The sequence below is a fragment of the Pristiophorus japonicus genome, chromosome 8, assembly GCF_044704955.1.
Source record: "Pristiophorus japonicus isolate sPriJap1 chromosome 8, sPriJap1.hap1, whole genome shotgun sequence".
Taxonomy (NCBI): Eukaryota; Metazoa; Chordata; class Chondrichthyes; family Pristiophoridae; genus Pristiophorus; species Pristiophorus japonicus.
In genome coordinates, this window is record NC_091984.1 from 667,304 (window position 1) to 688,022 (window position 20,719).

Sequence of the window (20,719 nt, forward strand, 5' to 3'; positions counted from 1 at the left end):
GAAAGATGTGGAGAACCATTCAGCCCACGCCTCTACATCCAGCCCAAAAGATTAATTATATTCCGTGGAGACTGAGGGGAGGGGTGTGCTTCAGTTCCAATTTCTTTTCTAGGCATGGTGTTACAACAGATATCAAAGGCCACAATGTGGTGTGATATCCTCACTGAAGGACTAGGTTATTGTGAAGTGAACGTTCAGCTCTGCTAAATGGTAACCGATATGTCCTTACCCAGAGAACTCAGTGTGTATTATAATCCAATGATGTAAACAATAGTGTCATTGAGGGCACATCCAATATACCTCTCTTTCCTCAGATGTATATTTACATAATTCTTTTGGACCAGGTTGGCACTTTTCAAACTGAGTTTCAGCAAAGTTTACACACTTCTTTGGAGTGTGGGACATAATAAGGAGACTCAATATAAACTAAAGGGTACAATCCTAAAGGAGGTGCATGAACAGAGAGACCTGGAGGGTATATGGGCACAAATCACTGAAGGTGGCAGGGCAGGTTGAGAAAGTGGTTATAAAAGCATATGGGATCCTGGGCTTCATAAATAGAGGCACAGAGTACAAAAACAAGAAAGTTGCACTGAACCTTTATAAAACACTAGTTCAGCCTCAACTGGAGTATTGTGTCCAATTCTGGGCACCGCACTTTAGGAAGGATGTGAAGGCCTTAGAGAGGGAGCAGAAAAGATTTACGAGAATGGTTCCAGGGATGAGGGACTTCAGTTACGGGGATAGACTGGAGAAGCTGGGGTTTTTCTTCTTGGAGCAGAGAAGGTTGAGAGGAAATCATGAGGGGTCTGGACAGAGTAGAGAGAGAGAAACCGTTCCCATTGGTGGAAGGGTCGAGAACCAGAGGACACAGATTTAAGGCGATTGGCAGAAGAACCAAAGGCGACATGAGGAAAAACGTTTTTAGGCAGCGAGTGGTTAGGATCTGGAATGCACGGCCTGAGAGGGTGGTGGAGGCAGACTCAATCGTAGCACTGAAAAGGGAGTTGGATAAGTACCTGAAGGAAAAATAATTTTCAGTGCTACGGGGAAAGGACGAGGGAGTGGGACTGGCTGAGGGGCTCTTGCAGAGAGCCGGCACGGGCTCGATGGGTTGAATGGCCTCCCGTGCTGTAACCGTTCACTGATTCTCTGATTCTCTGATTCACATATTCTCAGGATGCTCCAGATCACTACTTGAAGGAGAGGAGGGGGCAGCAGAGATTAATTCCTGGCGTTAGGTAGAGAAATATGGTAGCCCATTTGTGTACAAACAGCAAGTGAGATGAATGAGCAGTTAATCTGTCTTTCATGGTGTTGTGTATCCCTGACTTTAATCACTCCAGCATTGGCAGCTGCCTAAACCAACTTGCATTTATATAGCGCCTTTCACGACCACCAGGCGTCCCAAAGCGCTTTACAGCCAATAAAGTACTCCTTGAAGTGTCGTCACTGTGGTAATATAGGAATTGCAGCAACCAATTTGCACACAGCAAGCTCCCACAAACAGCAATGCGATAACGACCAGATAAACTGTTTTTAGTGATGTTGATTGAGGGGTAAATATTGGCCAGGACACCGAGGATAACTCCCCTGCTCTTCTTCAAAATAATGCCGTGTGATTTTTTTTACATCCACCCGAGAGCAGACGAGGCCTCAGTTTAAAGCCTCATCCTAAAGACTGCACCTCAGACAATGCAGCACTCCATCAGTATTACACTGGGAGCGTCAGCTCAGTATTTTTGTGCTCAAGTCCCTGGAGTGGGATTTGAACTCATGACCTTCTGACTCCGAGGCAAGGAGTCCAACCAACTAAGCCACAGCTCACACACTGGACCTCGGCAATGGAATTCCCTTCCTAAACCTCTCCACCTCTCTACTCCTTCAGGATGCTTCTTAAAATCTACCTCTGTCACCTGTCCCAATATCTCATTATGTGGTTCAGTGTCAAATTTTGTTTTGATAATCGCTCCGGTGAAGCACCTCGAGACGAAAGGTGCTATATAAATACAAATTGTTGCAAAGGGAAGACTGTTTCCCTGGACAGTGGAAGAACTCCATCTTCTCCTTCAAGTAGTGCACTGGGATTTTTTTTCCACATCCACCGAAGCCACGGACAGGCAGATAGCGCCCTGTTCGAATGTCTCATCCAAAAGATGGCGCTTCAGGCAATGCAGCACTCCATCAGTACTGCACTGAAGGGCCAACCTGTGATTACATGCTGCAGTCGCTGCAACGTAGAAAATAGGTGCAGGAGCAGGCCATTCGGCCCTTCGAGCCTGCACCACCATTCAATATGATCATGGCTGATCATGCAACTTCAGTACCCCACTCCTGCTTTCTCTCCATACCCCTTGATCCCTTTAGCCGTAAGGGCCACATCTAACTCCCTTTTGAATATATCCAATGAACTGGCATCAACAACTTTCTGTGGTAGAGAATTCCACAGGTTCACAATTCTCTGGGTGAAGAAGTTTCTCCTCATCTCGGTACTAAATGGCTTACCCCTTATCCTTAGACTGTGACCCCTGGTTCTGGATGTCCCCAACATCGGGAACATTCTTCCTGCAGACAGGAAGCAGAGAGTCGGGATTAACGGGTCCTTTTCAGAATGGCAGGCAGTGACTAGTGGAGTGCCGCAGGGCTCAGTGCTGGGACCCCAGCTCTTTACAATATATATTAATGATTTAGGTGATGGAATTGAGTGTAATATCTCCAAGTTTGCAGATGACACTAAACTGGGTGGCGGTGTGAGCTGTGAGGAGGACGCTAAGAGGCTGCAGGGTGACTTGGACAGGTTAGGCGAGTGGGCAAATACATGGCAGATGCAGTATAATGTGGATAAATGTGAGGTTATCCACTTTGGAGGCAAAAACACGAAGGCAGGATATCATCTGAATGGCGGCAGATTAGGAAAAGGGGAGGTGCAACAAGACCTGGGTTTCATGGTTCATCAGTCATTGAAGGTTGGCATGCAGGTACAGCAGGCGGTGAAGAAGGCAAATAGTATGTTGGCCTTCATAGCGAGGGGATTTAAGTATAGGAGCAAGGTAATCTTACAGCAGTTATACAGGGCCTTGGTGAGGCCCCACCTGGAATATTGTGTTCAGTTTTGGTCTCCTAATCTGAGGAAGGACGTTCTTGCTATTGAGGGAGTGCAGCGAAGGTTCACCAGACTGATTCCAGGGATGGCTGGACTGACATATGAGGAGAGACTGGATCAACTGGGCTTTTATACACTGGAGTTTAGAAGGATGAGAGGGGACAGATTAGATGCGGGAAGAATGTTCCCGATGTTGGGGAAGTCCAGAACCAGGGGACACAGTCTTAGGATAAGGGGCAGGCCATTTAGGACTGAATTGAGGAGAAACTTCTTCACTCAGAGAGTTGTTAACCTGTGGAATTCCCTGCCGCAGAGAGTTGTTGATGCCAGTTCATTGGATATATTCAAGAGGGAGTTAGATATGGCCGTTGCGGCTAAAGGGATCAAGGAGTATGGAGAGAAAGCAGGAACGGGGTACTGAAGGAATGATCAGCCATGATCTTATTGAATGGTGGTGCAGGCTCGAAGGGCCGAATGGCCTGCTCCTGTACATATTTTCTATGTTTCTAACCTGTCGAATCCCGTCAGAATTTTATATGCATCTATGAGATCCCCTCTCATTCTTCTAAATTCCAGTGAATATAAGCCTAGTCAATCCAGTCTTTCTTCTTATGTCAGTCCTGCCATCCCGGGAATCAGTCTGGTGAACCTTCGCTGCACTCCCTCAATAGCAAGAATGTCCTTCCTCAGATTAGGAGACCAAAATTGCACACAATACTCAAGATGTGGTCTCACCAAGGCCCTGTACAACTGCAGTAAGACCTCCCTGCTCCTATACTCAAATCCTCTCGCTATGAAGGCCAACATGCCATTTGCTTTCTTTACTGCCTGCTGTACCTGCATGCCAACTTTCAATGACTGATGTACCATGACACCCAGGTCTCATTGCACCCCCCCTTTTCCTAATTTGTCACCATTCAGATAATAATCTGCCTTCCTGTTTTTGCCACCAAAGTAGATAACCTCACATTTATCCACATTATACTGCATCTGCCATGCATTTGCTCACTCACCTAACCTGTCCAAGTCACCCTGCAGCCTCTTAGCATCTTCCTCACAGCTCACACCGCCACCCAGCTTAGTGTCAATTGCAAACTTGGAGATATTACATTCAATTCCTTCGTCTAAATCATTAATGTATATTGTAAATAGCTGGGGTCACAGCACTGAACCTTGCGGTACCCCACTAGTCACCCCCTGCCATTCTGAAAAGGACCCGTTTGTTCCTACTCTCTGCTTCTTGTCTGCCGACCAGTTCTCTATCCACATCAGTACATTACCCCAATACCATGTGCTTTGATTTTGCACACTAATCTCTTGCCTGGGACCTTGTCAAAAACCTTTTGAAAGTCCAAATACACCACATCCACTGGTTCTCCCTTGTCCACTCCAATAGTTACATCCTCAAAAAATTCTAGGAGGTTTGTCAAGCATGACTTCCCTTTCATAAATCCATACTGACTTGGACCGATCCTGTCACTGCTTTCCAAATGTGCTGCTATTACATCTTTAATAATTGATTCCAGCATTTTCCCCACTACTGATGTCAGGCTAACTGGTCTATAATTACCTGTTTTCTCTCTCCCTCCTTTTTTAAAAAGTGGTGTTACATTAGCTACCCTCCAGTCCATAGGAACTGATCCAGAGTCGATAGATTGTTGGAAAATGATCATCAATGCATCCACTATTTCTAGGGCCACTTCCTTAAGTACTCTGGAATGCAGACTATCAGGCCCTGGGGATTTATCGGCCTTCAATCCCATCAATTTCCCTTACACAATTTCCTGAAGTAGGGCAAGAACGCACAACATTCTGACAGAGGTGGGAGCAGTACTGAGTGCTCACTTATCACACAGTCCATGCAGTTACAACAAATGTCTTCCCGTAACTTGTACATTTTGTCAGTATTTGGCATTACAGACTGAAAGGGTCAGAGATATTCCTGATCAAGGACAATGGAGAAAGGAATCTTACTGGAATAGTTTCTGCTTGAGATGTGAACATGTCAAGGATTAATTTTTTTTAGCACAGAGTTTTGATTAAAAAAAACTGCATATGCTAAAGGAATACTAACAGGTCAGTTAGCATTTGTAAAGAGAAAAGCTGGGTTAGTGTCTCTGGTATCAACCCTTCCAATTGATTTCCCTTTGATTGTTTATTAATGCGCTGTCCCTTTAAGTAACTGAGTGTCCCATTCAAATTTTCGCGTGTGTGTGGTTTCCTCCATGGAAAAGCCAGTGACCGGCCTGCGCGGGACCTCCGGAAGACTGGTGGCCACACAGCTTAACAGGACCCGCGGACCCAAAACAGGATATCTGCTCATTATCACAGTGCCATTTGTGGGAGCTTGCTGTGCGCAAACCGGCTGCTGCATTTCCCATATTACAACAGTGGCCACACTCAAAATAGTACTTCATTGGCTCTTTGGGACATCTGGGGATTGTAAAAGGTGCTGTTTAAAGGCATGTCTTTTATCATTAGGTGCACCCAGTATTGCTCTAATTTTAAGAACACCCAAGTTATGTAAAACGTGCCGAGGGGCCTGAATAGAAACACAATGCTTTTTTTTTTAATTGAGGGTTAGAACATTGCCTCTTTAAAGCATAGCCACCGCCATCTATAATTATACTGGTGTACAATTTGCTTAAATTCTTTTAAAACAAATACTGTTAGAAGCAATTTCAGTAAAATCGGTGACCTGGAAGTTCCCAGATGCAAAAGTTAATGGAAACACATCAGGAAGTGCAGTGTGCAGGATTTAAGATTTGGCTGGTCTCTGGAACTCGGCACCTGCAGAGTGAAGAGACGCTAGCGCAAAGATTGCCAAATCCCGGGTTTGCAGCGCTCACAGCAACAGGCACATCACAATTCGCTCACCTTCTCCCCACAGTCCTGGGCAGTTTGAAGCAGACGTCCAAAAGTTGAAGCGGTTCCTCCCAGGGTCACAGGGCTTGCAATGGAGCTCTCGTCCTTTGCAGTTTCGCTGGAGTTCTGCTGCTTGGTTACCTCCCACTCCCTCCCCCTCACTTCGGTTACTTGCTGGAGAAACTTGCTGAGCTCCCAGTTTGGCGCTGTGCCCTGGAACCCAGGAGCAAAGGGATCCACAGCCCCAAACAGCTCCTGTCCACTGAGGTGGCACTCCATCAGGGGAGCCCAGCCAGGCTGGCAATGCCCTGGGGGGGGAGGTGAGCCCAGGCTCACATTCACAGTCACACACTGTTATGTGACTGACAAAAGTGTTGCTGTACAGGGAGGGCTCGCCACGCCAGGCAAGGCAGCATTTCCTTCATGTGGGGACAAGTTCCCGAGAACATGTTCGACAGGTCTAGAAATGATTGCAAAAAAACGTTTGAATTGGCCGTGCAGGTTGGGCGGGGCATGGATTTCAAAATCACATGCAATAAATCGGATTACAGACCAGTGGGTGAGGCGGACGGTCAATTAGACCAGGAATGCTAACATTCCCACCTCCTCTGTGTTTACACAGGGCATACAGCACAAGAACAGGCCATTCGGCCCAACCAGTCCATGCTGGCATTTATAGAAACATAGAAAATAGGTGCAGGAGTAGGCCATTCAGCCCAACCAGTCCAAGTGGTGTTGATGTTCCACTTCAGTCTCCTCCTGTCTTTCCTCATCTATCTCTATCCGCTTAACCCACTATTCTCCCCTCCCTCATATGCTTATTGTTGTGTATGTATAACATAAGTATACACCCTGTACACTCAATGTACAGTTATATAAGAGCACTGAATGTATCTTCACACTGTGCACACTATGCCTGTACCACCAGAGGGTGCAATTGGTGGAGACCTTGGGGTCACCTGTACACTGCAGGTAACCAGGTATAAAAGGGAGCTCACCTTACTGTACCCTCATTCAGGAGCTGCAATAAATGGACTAAGGTCACAACAGTTCAAGTACAATACCTCGCCTCGTGGAGTCATCACTTGAATGCTTACAGATATAATACTTATCTCATCATCATCATAGGCAATCCCTCGAAACGAGGATGACTTGCTTCCACGCCAAAAAAAAGGGATGAGTGCACAGGTGTTTCAATGAAGGACCCGTACTACATCCTGAAGGGCGGAAGATGCCTGTGCGTGGATTTTTTTAACGTGTGGTGGCCATTGTACACCAGCCACCACTGGACAGAGCTAAGTCTTGGTCCAGTAGCAAGGATTAAACAAGACTAACCGGAGACCTGCTCTGCTGCACGGACCTAGTTTGCACACATATCGCAGTGTGGGCTGACCCGTGCTGCCCCTGGGCCCCTGGCCCCGAACTCACGCCTCCCCTGGGCCCCAAGTTCACCACTGGGTTATCTGCTCCCAGGCTTCTGTCAATGTAGGGCTCCAACCTTCTGCTGAGCCCAAAGTTTTGGACTCATCCAGCCTCCCCTTAAATGCATCTATACTATTTGTGTGGTGTATGGCCCTCAGGTCTGCAGTGATGGTAAAATTTGTATTTGGCCGTGAGGATGCTCTCCTTCAGTTTCAACTGGTCACGAATGAGTTCAGTCAGCTCCTCGTATGACTTGTCCCTGGCACTCCCAGGTGCCAGCAAATCCCTGACGAGACAGTAAACCTCATCTCCACAACTGCAGAGCAATATCGCCTCACGCTTCTCTCTCATTGCGTATGTGTCCTCCGTCAGGTCATTTGCTGTGAAGTAGTACTCGAGCCTTTCCGTAAAGGCCTCCCAATCATTGCCCACGGTAAAATCCTTTAGCGAGCCCAGAGTAGCCATGGTTGCGTGGAGTTCATCTCATCCTCGTCGCCAATGTGGTGTATGTAGCACACAAATCACTGACTCCACACGGTCTGGTGTAAGTCTAACTGCTGTGACCTTCGTCCTTTATTGTTCAGCTCCAGAGTGCCTCCCAGGTGTGGTGGTCAGCCTTATATAGCCTTTGTTACAGGTACTACCAGGGTTTCCCACCGCAGCGCCCTCTGTGGTGTGGCATAGTACTTACAATACATTTAAGGTACTGGGACGATGCACACATCATTACATAACAATTTGCTTCAACCATTCCCTGTGGTAGCGAGTTCCACATTCTCTGTGTGTCAAAACCTTTCATCATTTTTAAGATCTCTATTAGGTCACCCCTCAGCCTCTTCTTTTCAAGAGAAAAGTGACCCAGCCTGTTCATCCTTTCCTGAAATGTATACCCTCGCATTTCTGGTATCATCCTTGTAAATCTTCTCCGCACCCTCTCCAGTGCCTCTATATTTCTTCATAATTTAAAAAAATTTGTTCCGGGATACGGGTGTCCCTGGCAAGGCCAGCGTTTATGAGCAGTGGCAGACATTTAAGGAGATATTTCATAACTTGCAACAAAAATATATCCCAATGAGAAGGAAAGACTAAGAGAAGGGGGATAACCATCCGTGACGTGGCTAACTAAGGAAATAAGGGAGGGTATCAAATCGAAAACAAGGGCTGACAAAGTGGCCAAGACTAGTGGGAGGCCAGAGGATTGGGAAACGTTTAAAAGCCAGCAGAGAATGACTAAAAAAATGATTGAGAGGGAAGATAGATTATGAAAGTAAACTAGCATGAAATATGAAAACAGATAGTGAGAGTTTCTACAGGTTAAAAAAAGGAAAAGAGTGGCTAAAGTAAATGTTGGTTCCCTGGAGGATGAGACTGATAATGGGGATTAATAATGGGGAACAGGGAAATGGCAGAGATGTTGAACAAATATTTTGTATCGGTCTTCACGGTAGAAGACACTAAAAACATCCCAATAGTGGATAATCAAGGGGCTATAGGGAGGGAGGAACTTAATACAATCACTATCACTAATGAAGTAGTACTCAGTAAAATAATGGGACTAAAGGCGGACAAGTCCCCTGGACCTGATGGTCACATCCTAGGGTCTTAAAAGAAGTGGCTGCAGAGATAGTGGATGCATTGGTTGTAATCTACCAAAATTCCCTGGATTCTGGGGCGGTCCCTCCAAATTGGAAAACCACAAATGTAACGCCCCTGTTTAAAAAAGGAGGAAGACAGAAAGCAGGAAACTATAGACCAGTTAGTCTAACATCTGTCGTTGGGAAAATGCTGGAGTCCATTATTAAGGAAGCAGTAGCAGGACATTTGGAAAAGCATAATTCAATCAAGCAGAGTCAGCATGGTTTTATGAAAGGGAAATTGTGTTTGATAAATTTGCTGCAGTTCTTTGAGGATGTAACGAGCAGGGTGGATAAGGGGGAACCAGTGGATGTGGTGTATTTGGATTACCAGAAGGCATTCGATAAGGTGCCATATAAGGCCAGCGTCAAGTTGGGAAGGCAGCGGGGAGTTCGGGAACATCGGAGGCCAGCCGGTGCAGCTACAGCAGGGAGGCAAAAAAGAAGTAGAAAGAAATCGAAAGGTGACGTCACAGCCAAGGGGGTAAGTGATTGGCTGGTGATTGGTGAGTAGTTTTTCTTTTTCTTTTTCTTTATCAGTAAGTAACCTTTTAGCATTGCTGTTGCAAAATTAAGTTAATCTAGAGGTTAAGTCATGGCAGGAGAGTTCGGACACATGTTATGCTCCTCCTGTACTATGTGGGAAGTTAGGGACGCTTCCGGTGTCCCTGACGACTACATGTGTAGGAAGTGCATCTGCCTGCAGCTCCTGACAGACCGCATTGTGGCACTGGAGTTGCGGGTGAATTCACTCTGGAGCATCCACGATGCTGAGAATAGCACGTTTAGTGAGTTGGTCTTACCGCAGGTAAAGGGTACACAGCCAGATGGGGAATGGAAGACCAGCAGCAAGAGCAGTGCAAGGAAGGTAGTACAGGGGTCCCCTACGGTCATCCCCCTGCAAAACAGATACACTGTTTTGAGTACTGTTGAGGGGGATGACTCATCAGGGGAGAGCAGCAGCAGCCAAGTTCATGGCACCGTGGGTGGCTCTGCTGCACAGGAGGGCAGGAAAAAGAGTGGGAGAGCGATAGTGATAGGGGATTCAATTGTAAGGGGAATAGATAGGCGTTTCTGTGGCCGCAACCAAGACTCCAGGATGGTATGTTGCCTCCCTGGTGCAAGGGTCAAGGATGTCTCAGAGCGGGTGCAGGACATTCTGAAAAGGGAAGTTGAACAGCCAGTTGTCGTGGTGCATATAGGTACCAAGGATATAGGTAAAAAATGGAATGAGGTCCTACGAGACGAATTTAGGGAGCTAGGAGCTAAATTAAAAAGTAGGACCTCAAAAGTAGTAATCTCAGGATTGCTACCAGTGCCACATGCGAGTTAGAGTTGGAATCGCAGGATAGCTCAGATGAATACGTGGCTTGAGGAGTGGTGCAGAAGGGAGGGATTCAAATTCCTGGGACATTGGAACCGGTTCTGGGGGAGGTGGGACCAGTACAAACCGGATGGTCTGCACCTGGGCAGGACCGGAACCAATGTCCTAGGGGGAGTGTTTGCTCATGCTGTTGGGGAGGAGTTAAACTAATATAGCAGGGGGATGGGAACCTATGCAGGGAGACAGAGGGAAATAAAATGGAGGCAGAAGCAAAAGATAGAAAGGGGAATAGTAAAAGTGGAGGGCAGAGAAACCCAAGGCAAAAATCAAAAAGGGCCACATTACAGCAAAATTCTAAAGGGGCAAAGTGTGTTAAAAAGGCAGGGAGAACCAGTGAATGTGGTGTATTTGGACTTTCAAAAGGCTTTTGACAAGGTCCCACGCAAGAGATTGGTATTGAGGGTAATGTACTGACGTGGATAGAGAACTGGTTGTCAGACAGGAAGCAGAGAGTCGGGATAAACGGGTCCTTTTCAGAATGGGAGGCAGTGACTAGTGGAGTGCCGCAGGACTCAGTGCTGGGACCCCAGCTCTTTACAATATTCATTAATGATTTAGATGAAGGAATTGAGTGTAATATCTCCAAGTTTGCAGATGACACTAAACTGGATGGCAGTGTGAGCTGTGAGGAGGACGCTAAGAGGCTGAAGGGTGACTTGGACAGGTTAGGTGAGTGGGCAAATGCATGGCAGATGCAGTATAATGTGGATAAATGTGAGGTTATCCACTTTGGGGGCAAAAACACGAAGGCAGAATATTTTCTGAATGATGAAAGATTATGAAAAGGGGAGGTGCAATGAGACCTGGGTATCATGGTTCATCAGTCATTGAAAGTTTGCATGCAGGTACAGCAGGCGGTGAAGAAGGCAAATGGTATGTTGGCCTTCAAAGCTAGGGGATTTGAGTATAGGAGCAGGGAGGTCTTACTGCAGTTGTACAGGGCCTTGGTGAGGCCTCACCTGGAATATTGTGTTCAGTTTTGGTCTCCTAATCTGAGGAAGGACGTTCTGGCTATTGAGGGAATGCAGTGAAGGTTCACCAGACTGATTCCAGGGATGGCTGGACTGACATATGAGGAGAGACTGGATCGACTGGGTCTTTATACACTGGAGTTTAGAAGGGTGAGAGGGGATCTCATAGAAACATATAAGATTCTGACGGGACTGGACAGGTTAGATGCGGGACAAATGTTCCCGATGTTGGGAAAGTCCAGAACCAGGGGACACAATCTTAGGATAAGGGGCAGGCCATTTAGGACTGAGTTGAGGAGAAACATGGAGAGACGTGAGTCCGGGGTCGGTGAGAGGCCGATAAAGGCCGCGAGAGGCGTCGGGAGGTGCGTGGAGAGGCGTGGCTTATGCAGCTACAGGGAGAGAGCAAAAAAGAAGTAGAAAGAAACAGAAAGGTGACGTCACAGCCAAGGGGGTAAGTGATTGGCTGTTGATTGGTGAGTAGTTTTTCTTTTTTCTCTTCTATAACAGTGAGTCAACTTTAGCATTGTTGTTGCCAATTTAAGTATCTAAGGGTTAAGGCATGGCACGAGAGCTCGGTCACGTGATATGCTCCTCCTGTACCATGTGGGAACTCAGGGACACTTCCAGTGTCCCTGACGACTACGTGTGCGGGAAGTGTATCCGCCTCCAGCTCCTGACGGACCGCGTTGCGGAATTGGAGCTGAGGGTGGATTCACTCTGGAGCATCCACGATGCTGAGAATTACGTGAGTAGCACATGTAGCGAGTTGGTCTTACCGCAGGTGAAGGGTACACAGCCAGATAGGGAATGGATGACCAACAGGAAGAGCAGTGCAAGGAAGGTAGTGCAGGGGTCCCCTGCGGTCATCCCCCTGCAAAACAGATACACTGCTTTGGGTACTGTTGAGGAGGATTACTCATCAGGGGAGGGCAGCAGCAGCCAAGTTCATGGCACCGTGGCTGGCTCTGCTGCACAGGAGGGCAGGAAAAAGAGTGGGAGAGTGATAGTGATAGGGGATTCAATTGTAAGGGGAATAGATAGGCGTTTCTGCGGCCGCAACCGAGATTCCAGGATGGTATGTTGCCTCCCTGGTGCAAGGGTCAAGGATGTCTCGGAGCGGCTGCAGAGCATTCTGGAGAGGGAGGATGAACAGCCAGTTGTCGTGGTACATGTAGGTACCAACGATATAGGTAAGAAGCGGGAAGAGGTCCTACAAGCTGAATTTAGGGAGCTAGGAGTTAAATTAAAAAGTAGGACCTCAAAAGTTTCTATAGATATGTAAAGGTTAGTAAAGAAAAATGTAGGTCCCCTGCAGTCAGAATCAGGGGAAGTCATAACGGGGAACAAAGAAATGGCAGACCAATTGAACAAGTACTTTGGTTCGGTATTCACTAAGGAGGACACAAACAACCTTCCGGATATAAAAGGGGTCAGAGGGTCTAGTAAGAAGGAGGAACTGAGGGAAATCCTTATTAGTCGGGAAATTGTGTTGGGGAAATTGATGGGATTGAAGGCTGATAAATCCCCAGGGCCTGATGGTCTACATCCCAGAGTATTTAAGGAGGTGGCCTTGGAAATAGCGGATGCATTGACAGTCATTTTCCAACATTCCATAGACTCTGGATCAGTTCCTATCGAGTGGAGGGTAGCCAATGTAACCCTACTTTTTAAAAAAGGAGGGAGAGAGAAAACAAGGAATTATAGACCGGTCAGCCTGACATCATTAGTGGGTAAAATGATGGAATCAATTATTAAGGATGTCATAGCAGCGCATTTGGAAAGAGGTGACATGATAGGTCCAAGTCAGCATGAATTTGTGAAAGGGAAATCATGCTTGACAAATCTTCTGGAATTTTTTGAGGATGTTTCCAGTAGAGTGGACAAGGGAGAACCCGTTGATGTGGTATATTTGGACTTTCAGAAGGCTTTCGACAAGGTCCCACACAAGAGATTAATGTGCAAAGTTAAAGCACATGGGATTGGGGGTAGTGTGCTGACATGGATTGAGAACTGGTTGTCAGACAGGAAGCAAAGTGTAGGAGTAAATGGGTACTTTTCAGAATGGCAGGCAGTGACTAGTGGGGTACCGCAAGGTTCTGGCTGGGGCCCCAGCTGTTTACACTGTATATTAATGATTTAGACGAGGGGATTAAATGTAGTATCTCCAAATTTGCGGATGACACTAAGTTGGGTGGCAGTGTGAGCTGCGAGGAGGATGCTATGAGGTTGCAGAGTGACTTGGATAGGTTAGGTGAGTGGGCAAATGCATGGCAGATGAAGTATAATGTGGATAAATGTGAGGTTATAACAGAATGTCAGACTATTATCTGAATGGTGACAGATTAGGAAAAGGGGAGGTGCAACGAGACCTGGGTGTCATGGTACATCAGTCATTGAAGGTTAGCATGCAGGTGCAGCAGGCGGTTAAGAAAGCAAATGGCATGTTGGCCTTCATAGCGAGGGGATTTGAGTACAGGGGCAGGGAGGTGTTGCTACAATTGTACAGGGCCTTGGTGAGGCCACACCTGGAGTATTGTGTACAGTTTTGGTCCCCTAACTTGAGGAAGGACATTCTTGCTATTAAGGGAGTGCAGCGAAGGTTCACCAGACTGATTCCCGGGATGGCGGGACTGACATATCAAGAAAGATTGGATCAACTGGGCTTGTATTCACTGGAGTTCAGAAGAATGAGAGGGGATCTCATAGAAACGTTTAAAATTCTGACGGATTGAGACAGGGTAGATGCAGGAAGAATGTTCCCAATGTTGGGGAAGTCCAGAACCAGGGGTCTAAGGATAAGGGGTAAGCATTTAGGACCAAGATGAGGAGAAACTTCTTCACCCAGAGAGTGGTGAATCTGTGGAATTCTCTACCACAGAAAGTTGTTGAGGCCAATTCACTAAATATATTCAAAAAGGAGTTAGATGTAGTCCTTACTACTAGGGGGATCAAGGGGTATGGCGAGAAAGCAGGAATGGGGTACTGAAGTTGCATGTTCAGCCATGAACTCATTGAATGGCGGTGCAGGCTCGAAGGGCTGAATGGCCTACTCCTGCACCTATTTTCTATATTTCTATGTTTCTAAACTTCTTCACTCAGAGAATTGTTAACCTGTGAAATTCCCTGCTGCAGAGAGTTGTTGCCAGTTCATTGGATATATTCAAGAGGGAGTTAGATATGGCCCTTACGGCTAAAGGGATCAAGGGGTATGGAGAGAAAGCACATAAAGGGTACTGAGGGAATGATCAGCCATGATCTTATTGAAAGGTGGTGCAGGCTCGAAGGGCCAATTGGCCTACTCCTGTACCTATTTTCTATGTAAAAGGTTACTGCACAAGATACAAGTTCACGGGGTTGAGGGTAATATATTTGCATGGATAGTGGATTAGCTGACTAACAGAAAACAGTGCGTCGGAATAAATGGATCATTTTCCGGTTGGCAAACAGTGACTAGTGCGGTGTCGCAGGGATTGGTGCTGGGTCCTCAACTATTTACAATCTATATCAATGATTTGGATGAAGGGACCGAGTATAATGTAGACAAGTTTGCTGATGATACAAAGATGGATGGGAAAGCAAATTGTGAGGTGGACACAAAAAATCTGCAAAGGGATATAGACAGGCTAAGTGAGTGGGCAAACATTTGGCAGATGGAGTATAATGTGGGAAAATGTGAGGTTATCCACTTTGGCAGTAAAAATAGAAAAGCAAATTATAATTTAAATGGAGAAAAATTGCAAAGTGCTGCAGTACAGAGAGACCTGGGGGTCCTTGTGCATGAAACACAAAAAGTTAGTATGTAGGTACAGCAAGTGATCAGGAAGGCAAATGGAATGTTGGCCTTTATTGCAAGGGGGATAGAGTATAAAAGCAGAGAAATCCTGCTACAACTGTACAGGGTATTGGTGAGGCCACATCTGGAGTACTGCGTACAGTTTTGGTCTCTGTATTTAAGGAGGGATATACTTGCATTGGAGGCTGTTCAGAGAAGGTTCACTCGGTTGATTCCGGAGCTGAGGGGGTTGACTTATGAAGATAGGTTGAGTAAGTTGAGCCTATACACATTGGAGTTCAGAAGAATGAGAGGTGATCTTACCAAACATTATAAGATAATGAGGGGACTCGACAAGGTGGATGCAGAGAGGATGTTTCCATTCATAGGGAAACTAGGGGACATCGTCTCAGAATAAGGGGCTGCCCATTTAAAACTGAGATGAGGAGGAATTTCTTCTCTCTGAGGGTTGTAAATCTGTGGAATTCTCTGCCCCAGAGAGCTGTGGAGGCTGGGACATTGAATATATTTAAGGTGGAGATAGACAGTTTCTGAAACGATAAGGGGATAAGGGGTTATGGGGAGCGGGCGGGGAAGTGGAACTGAGTCCATGATCAGACCAGCCATGATCTTATTGACTGGCGGAGCAGGCTCGAGGGGCCGTATGGCCTACTTCTGCTCCTATTTCTTATGTTCTTATGACACGGGCTGAGTTTTGGATGTCCTGAAATTTACATCGGATAGAATGTGGGAGACCAGCCAGCTCCTATTTCTTATTTTCTTATGTATTAAAAAAGGTACGGAAGAGGGTTTCAGCAGCAGATGAGCTGAGGCAGTGGCAGAAACAGGCAATGTTACCGAGGTGGAAATAGGCGGATTTAGTTATGCCGTGGTTATGTGGCCGGAAGCCCATTTCACGGTCAAATATGACACCTAGGATGAGAACAGTCTGGTTCAGCCTCAAACAGATACTAGGACGAGGGATGGAGTCAGTGGCTAGGGAACACAGTTTGTAGCTGGGACCAAATACAATGCTTCAGCCTTCTCAATATTAATTGGAGCAGATTTCTGCTCATCCAGTACTGGATGTCGGACAAGAAGTCTGACAATTTAAAGATTCGGCGATGGTAATGCTGTTGAATATCACGAGGCGGTGGTTAGACTCTCGTTTGTTGGAGATGGTCATTGCCTGACACTTGTGTGGTGCGAATGTTACTTGCCACTTATCAGCCCAAGCCTGAATGTTGTCCAGGTCTTGCTGCATGTGGGCACGGACTGCTCCATTATCTGAGGAGTTGTGAATGGAACTGAACACTGTGCAGTCATCAGCGAACATCCCCACTTCTGACCTTATGATGGAGGGAAGGTCATTGATGAAGCAGCTGAAGATGGTTGGGCCGAGGACACTGCCCTGAGGAACTCCTGCAGCGATGTCCTGGGGATGTGATGATTGACCTCCAACCACCACAACCATCTTCCTTTGTGCTGGGTATGACTCCAGCCAGTGGAGAGTTTTCCCCCGGATTCCCATTGACTTTAGTTTTACTCAGGCTCCTTGATGCCACACTTGGTCAAATGCTGCCTTGATGTCGAGGGCAGTCACTCTCACCTCACCTCTGGAATTCAGATCTTTTGTCCATGTTTGGACCAAGGCTGTAATGAGGTCTGGAGCCAAGTGGTTCTGGCGGAACCCAAACTGAGCACCAGTGAGCAGGTTATTGGTGAGTAAGTGCCACTTGATAGCACTGTCAACAACACCGTCCTTCACTTTGCTGATGATTGAGAGTAGACTGATGGGGCAGTAATTGGCCGGATTGGATTTGTCCTGCTTTTTGTGGACAGGACATACCTGGGCAGTTTCCCACATTGTCGGGTAGATGCCAGTATTGTAGCTGATACTGGAACAGCTTGGCTAGAGGCGCGGCTAGTTCTGGAGCACAAGTCTTCAGCACAACAGCCGGGATATTGTTGGGACCCATAGCCTTTGCTGTATCCATTGAGCTCAGCCATTTCTTGATATCACGTGGAGTGAATCAAAATGGCTGAAGACTGGCTTCTGTGATGGTGGGGACTCAGGAGGAGGCCGATATGGATCATCCATTCGGCACTTCTGGCTGAAGATGGTTGCAAATGCTCCAACATTGTCTTCTGCACTCACGTGCTGGGCTCCGCCATCATTGAGGATGGGGATATTCATGGAGCCTCCTCCTCCTGGTAGTTGTTTAATGGTCCACCACCATTCACGACTGGATGTGGCAGGACTGCAGAGCTTTGATCTGATCCATTGACTGTGGGATCACTTAGCTCTGTCTATAGCATGCTGCTCCCACTGTTTAGCATGCATATAGTCCTGTGTTGCAGCTTCCCCAGTTTGGTACCTCATTTTTAGGTACGCCTGATGCTGCTCTTGAAATGCTCTTCTGCACCCCTCATTGAACCGGGTCGGTCCCCTGGCTGGATGGTAATGGTAGAGTGAGGGATACACCGGGCCATGAGGTTACAGATTGTGGTGGAATACAATTCTTCCGCTGCTGATGGCCTACAACGCCTCATGGATGCCCAAGTTTGAGCTGCTAGATCTGTTCTGAATCTATCCCATTTAGCACAGTGTAGTGCCACACAACACAATGGAGGGTGTCCTCAGTGTGAAGACAGGACTTCATCTCCACAAGGACTGTGCGATGGTCACTGCGACCAATGTTGTCATGGACAGATGCATCTGCGACAGGTAGATTGGTGAGGACCAGGTCGAGTAGGTTTTTCCCTTGTGTTTGTTCACTCACCACCTGCTGCAGGCCGAGTCTGGCAGCTATTGTTAGATCTCTTCATTTTCAATGAAATGCGAACTCCGGTTGTAGTTTTAATGTAATTTTATTCTGGCAGCAGCAACATGCTTCTGGCTTTAAGCCAGGCTTTTGTCCTTCTGAGACCACATGGCCAAAATGGCTGTTCTTATACCTGACTCAATTTACAGAAAAGAACGCGCCTTCTTTGACCTTATTGGCTCATTTGATAGTCTGTTAACCTTTAATTGGCTCGCTACCAAAGGTCCTAAAATGTCAAGTTGATTGATGACTTAATGCAATGTGGTCTGTGTTTTCTCAAAAACTGCAGCCAGGCTGCAGAGCTTGAATTCTCTATCAATCCCCCCTTTGATTCTTTCACAAATCATAAAACATCAAGTATCACTGGTTAAACATTCTACAAAATAATTTCATACATGTTAATAGAGTTTCCTTCTAAAATTTGTTGATGTGTTTCGCCACATGTCCGGACTAGTAACTTTCACACAAATTTACACCAACCCGAGTTCCATCGTGGCCACAATGGAAGTCTGGTTTTAGTAGGTTAATTAACCTTATTCCAATTTAATCCAAACCAATATCTTAATTCAACCAGTAAACAACCTTCCCTTAAGCATAACATACCCCTGTGCCACGTACAGATGGTCTGCTGGGACCTGCAAGGTGTCTCACCTGCGGGACAGCAGCTACAGCCGCCTGGTCGCAACAACATTTAATCAACATAAACAAACAATATAAAAGTAAAATAATTACAACAAATAGAATTAAACCTTCCACCAATGAAGTTCCTATTGAACCTAGCCATTCAGTGGCTCCACTCCACAAAGTGAATGATGAGGGTTGCTTAAGTTTTTCTACCTCCTTTTGGATATGCTCCGCTAAGTAGGTAATTTCTTCGGAGCTATCTGGGATATATGTGCAACACTCAGTTCCGAGTAGGGTGCAAGTACCTCCCTTTTCAGCCAGGATGTAATCAAGGGCCAGTCTATTCTGTAGGGCTACTGTAAGGATTGCTACCATTTCTACATTGATTTTAACTAGGGCCTCTGAGGTATCATTGGCTACCCGTTCCACAACGGATGCCTTGTTAATAGATTCCCTTGCCAGTTTGGCGGTCCCATACCTGGGGATCAGAATGGCAAAGAACCTCTCTGTTTCTGTGATAGCTCTCTTAGGCCGGTGTAAATGTTCCGACAGTGACTTTATATGATACATATAAGGCACAATATAGGCTAAATAGCAGGATCCCGTCCAATTCTGGGGCAGCCAAGGGTAGGCCTTGTGGCCACACACCCAATAGGTGCCATTACAGGCAATGAATGTTAGCTGTTTCTTTGTCAGCAACACTCCGGGGACTGTCCGGGCTTTTCCATCTGTTTTATTCAGAATCCCCGTTACGTTAATAACTCCCACATCGGCCCAGTTTGGACGGTTCCGTGGCTTGATTACATTATAATTCTGAGAGCAGTTACTATACCCCATATTTTGGTCTCCTCTGATGTTTCTAATCAGACAGTGGTAGTGTGGCTGAGCGGTCTAAATTAAGGTACAGTCTCTTCGGAGATGTGGGTTCAAATCCCACTGCTGCCAGAATTTGTGGCATGTAATATTTGTACCCCTTCACTACAAGCATGAAGCAGTTGTGTTGTGATGTGACTATTTTTCCAGTGAAAAAGAAGGGCGGGAAGAGAAGGGATAACCAGCCGTGGATAACCAAGGAAATAAAGGAGAGTATCAAATTAAAAACCAATGCGTATAAGGTGGCCAAGGTTAGTGGGAAACTAGAAGATTGGGAAAATTTTAAACGACAGCAAAGAATGACTAAGAAAGCAATAAAGAAAGGAAAGATAGATTACGAAAGTAAACTTGCACAAAACATAAAAACAGATAGTAAAAGCTTTTACCGATATATAAAACGGAAAAGAGTGACTAAAGTAAATGTTGGTCCCTTAGAAGATGAGAAGGGGGATTTAATAATGGGAAATGTGGAAATGGCTGAGACCTTAAACAATTATTTTGCTTCGGTCTTCACAGTGGAAGACACAAAAACCATGCCAAAAATTGCTGGTCACAGGAATGTGGGAAGGGAGGACCTTGAGACAATCACTATCACTAGGGAGGCAGTGCTGGACAGGCTAATGGGACTCAAGGTAGACAAGTCCCCTGGTCCTGATGAAATGCATCCCAGGGTATTAAAAGAGATGGCGGAAGTTATAGCAGATGCATTCGTTATAATCTACCAAAATTCTCTGGACTCTGGGGAGGTACCAGCGGATTGGAAAGCAGCTAATGTAACGTCTCTGTTTAAAAAAGGGGGCAGACAAAAGGCTGTTAACTATAGGCCGGTTAGTTTAACATCTGTAGTGGGGCAAATGCTTGAAACTATCATTAAGGAAAAAATAGCGGGACATCTACATAGGAATAGTGCAATCAAGCAGACGCAACATGGATTCATGAAGGGGAAATCATGTTTAACTAATTTACTGGAATTCTTTGAGGATATAACGAGCATGGTGGATAGAGGTGTACCGATGGATGTGGTGTATTTAGATTTCCAAAAGGCATTCGATAAGGTGCCACACAAAAGGTTACTGCAGAAGATAAAGGTACGCGGAGTCAGAGGAAATGTATTTGCATGGATCGAGATTTGGCTGGCTAACAGAAAGCAGAGAGTCGGGATAAATGGGTCCTTTTCGGGTTGGAAATCAGTGGTTAGTGGTGTGCCACAGGGATCGGTGCTGGGACCACAACTGTTTATAAT

The 20,719-nt window shown here is 46.2% G+C and overlaps 1 protein-coding gene across 1 annotated transcript in view; it reads right to left on the reverse strand.

Annotated features, from left to right (window-relative positions):
- The window catches only part of lpar3 (lysophosphatidic acid receptor 3), a 116,275-nt gene extending 109,891 nt beyond the window's left edge, over positions 1–6,384 (reverse strand). Inside the window, exon 1 of the mRNA XM_070885950.1 lies at positions 5,981–6,384. The gene's annotated coding sequence lies outside the window, so the exon portion shown is untranslated. The remainder of the gene's footprint in view (positions 1–5,980) is intronic.
- Positions 6,385–20,719: the final 14,335 nt, after the last annotated feature.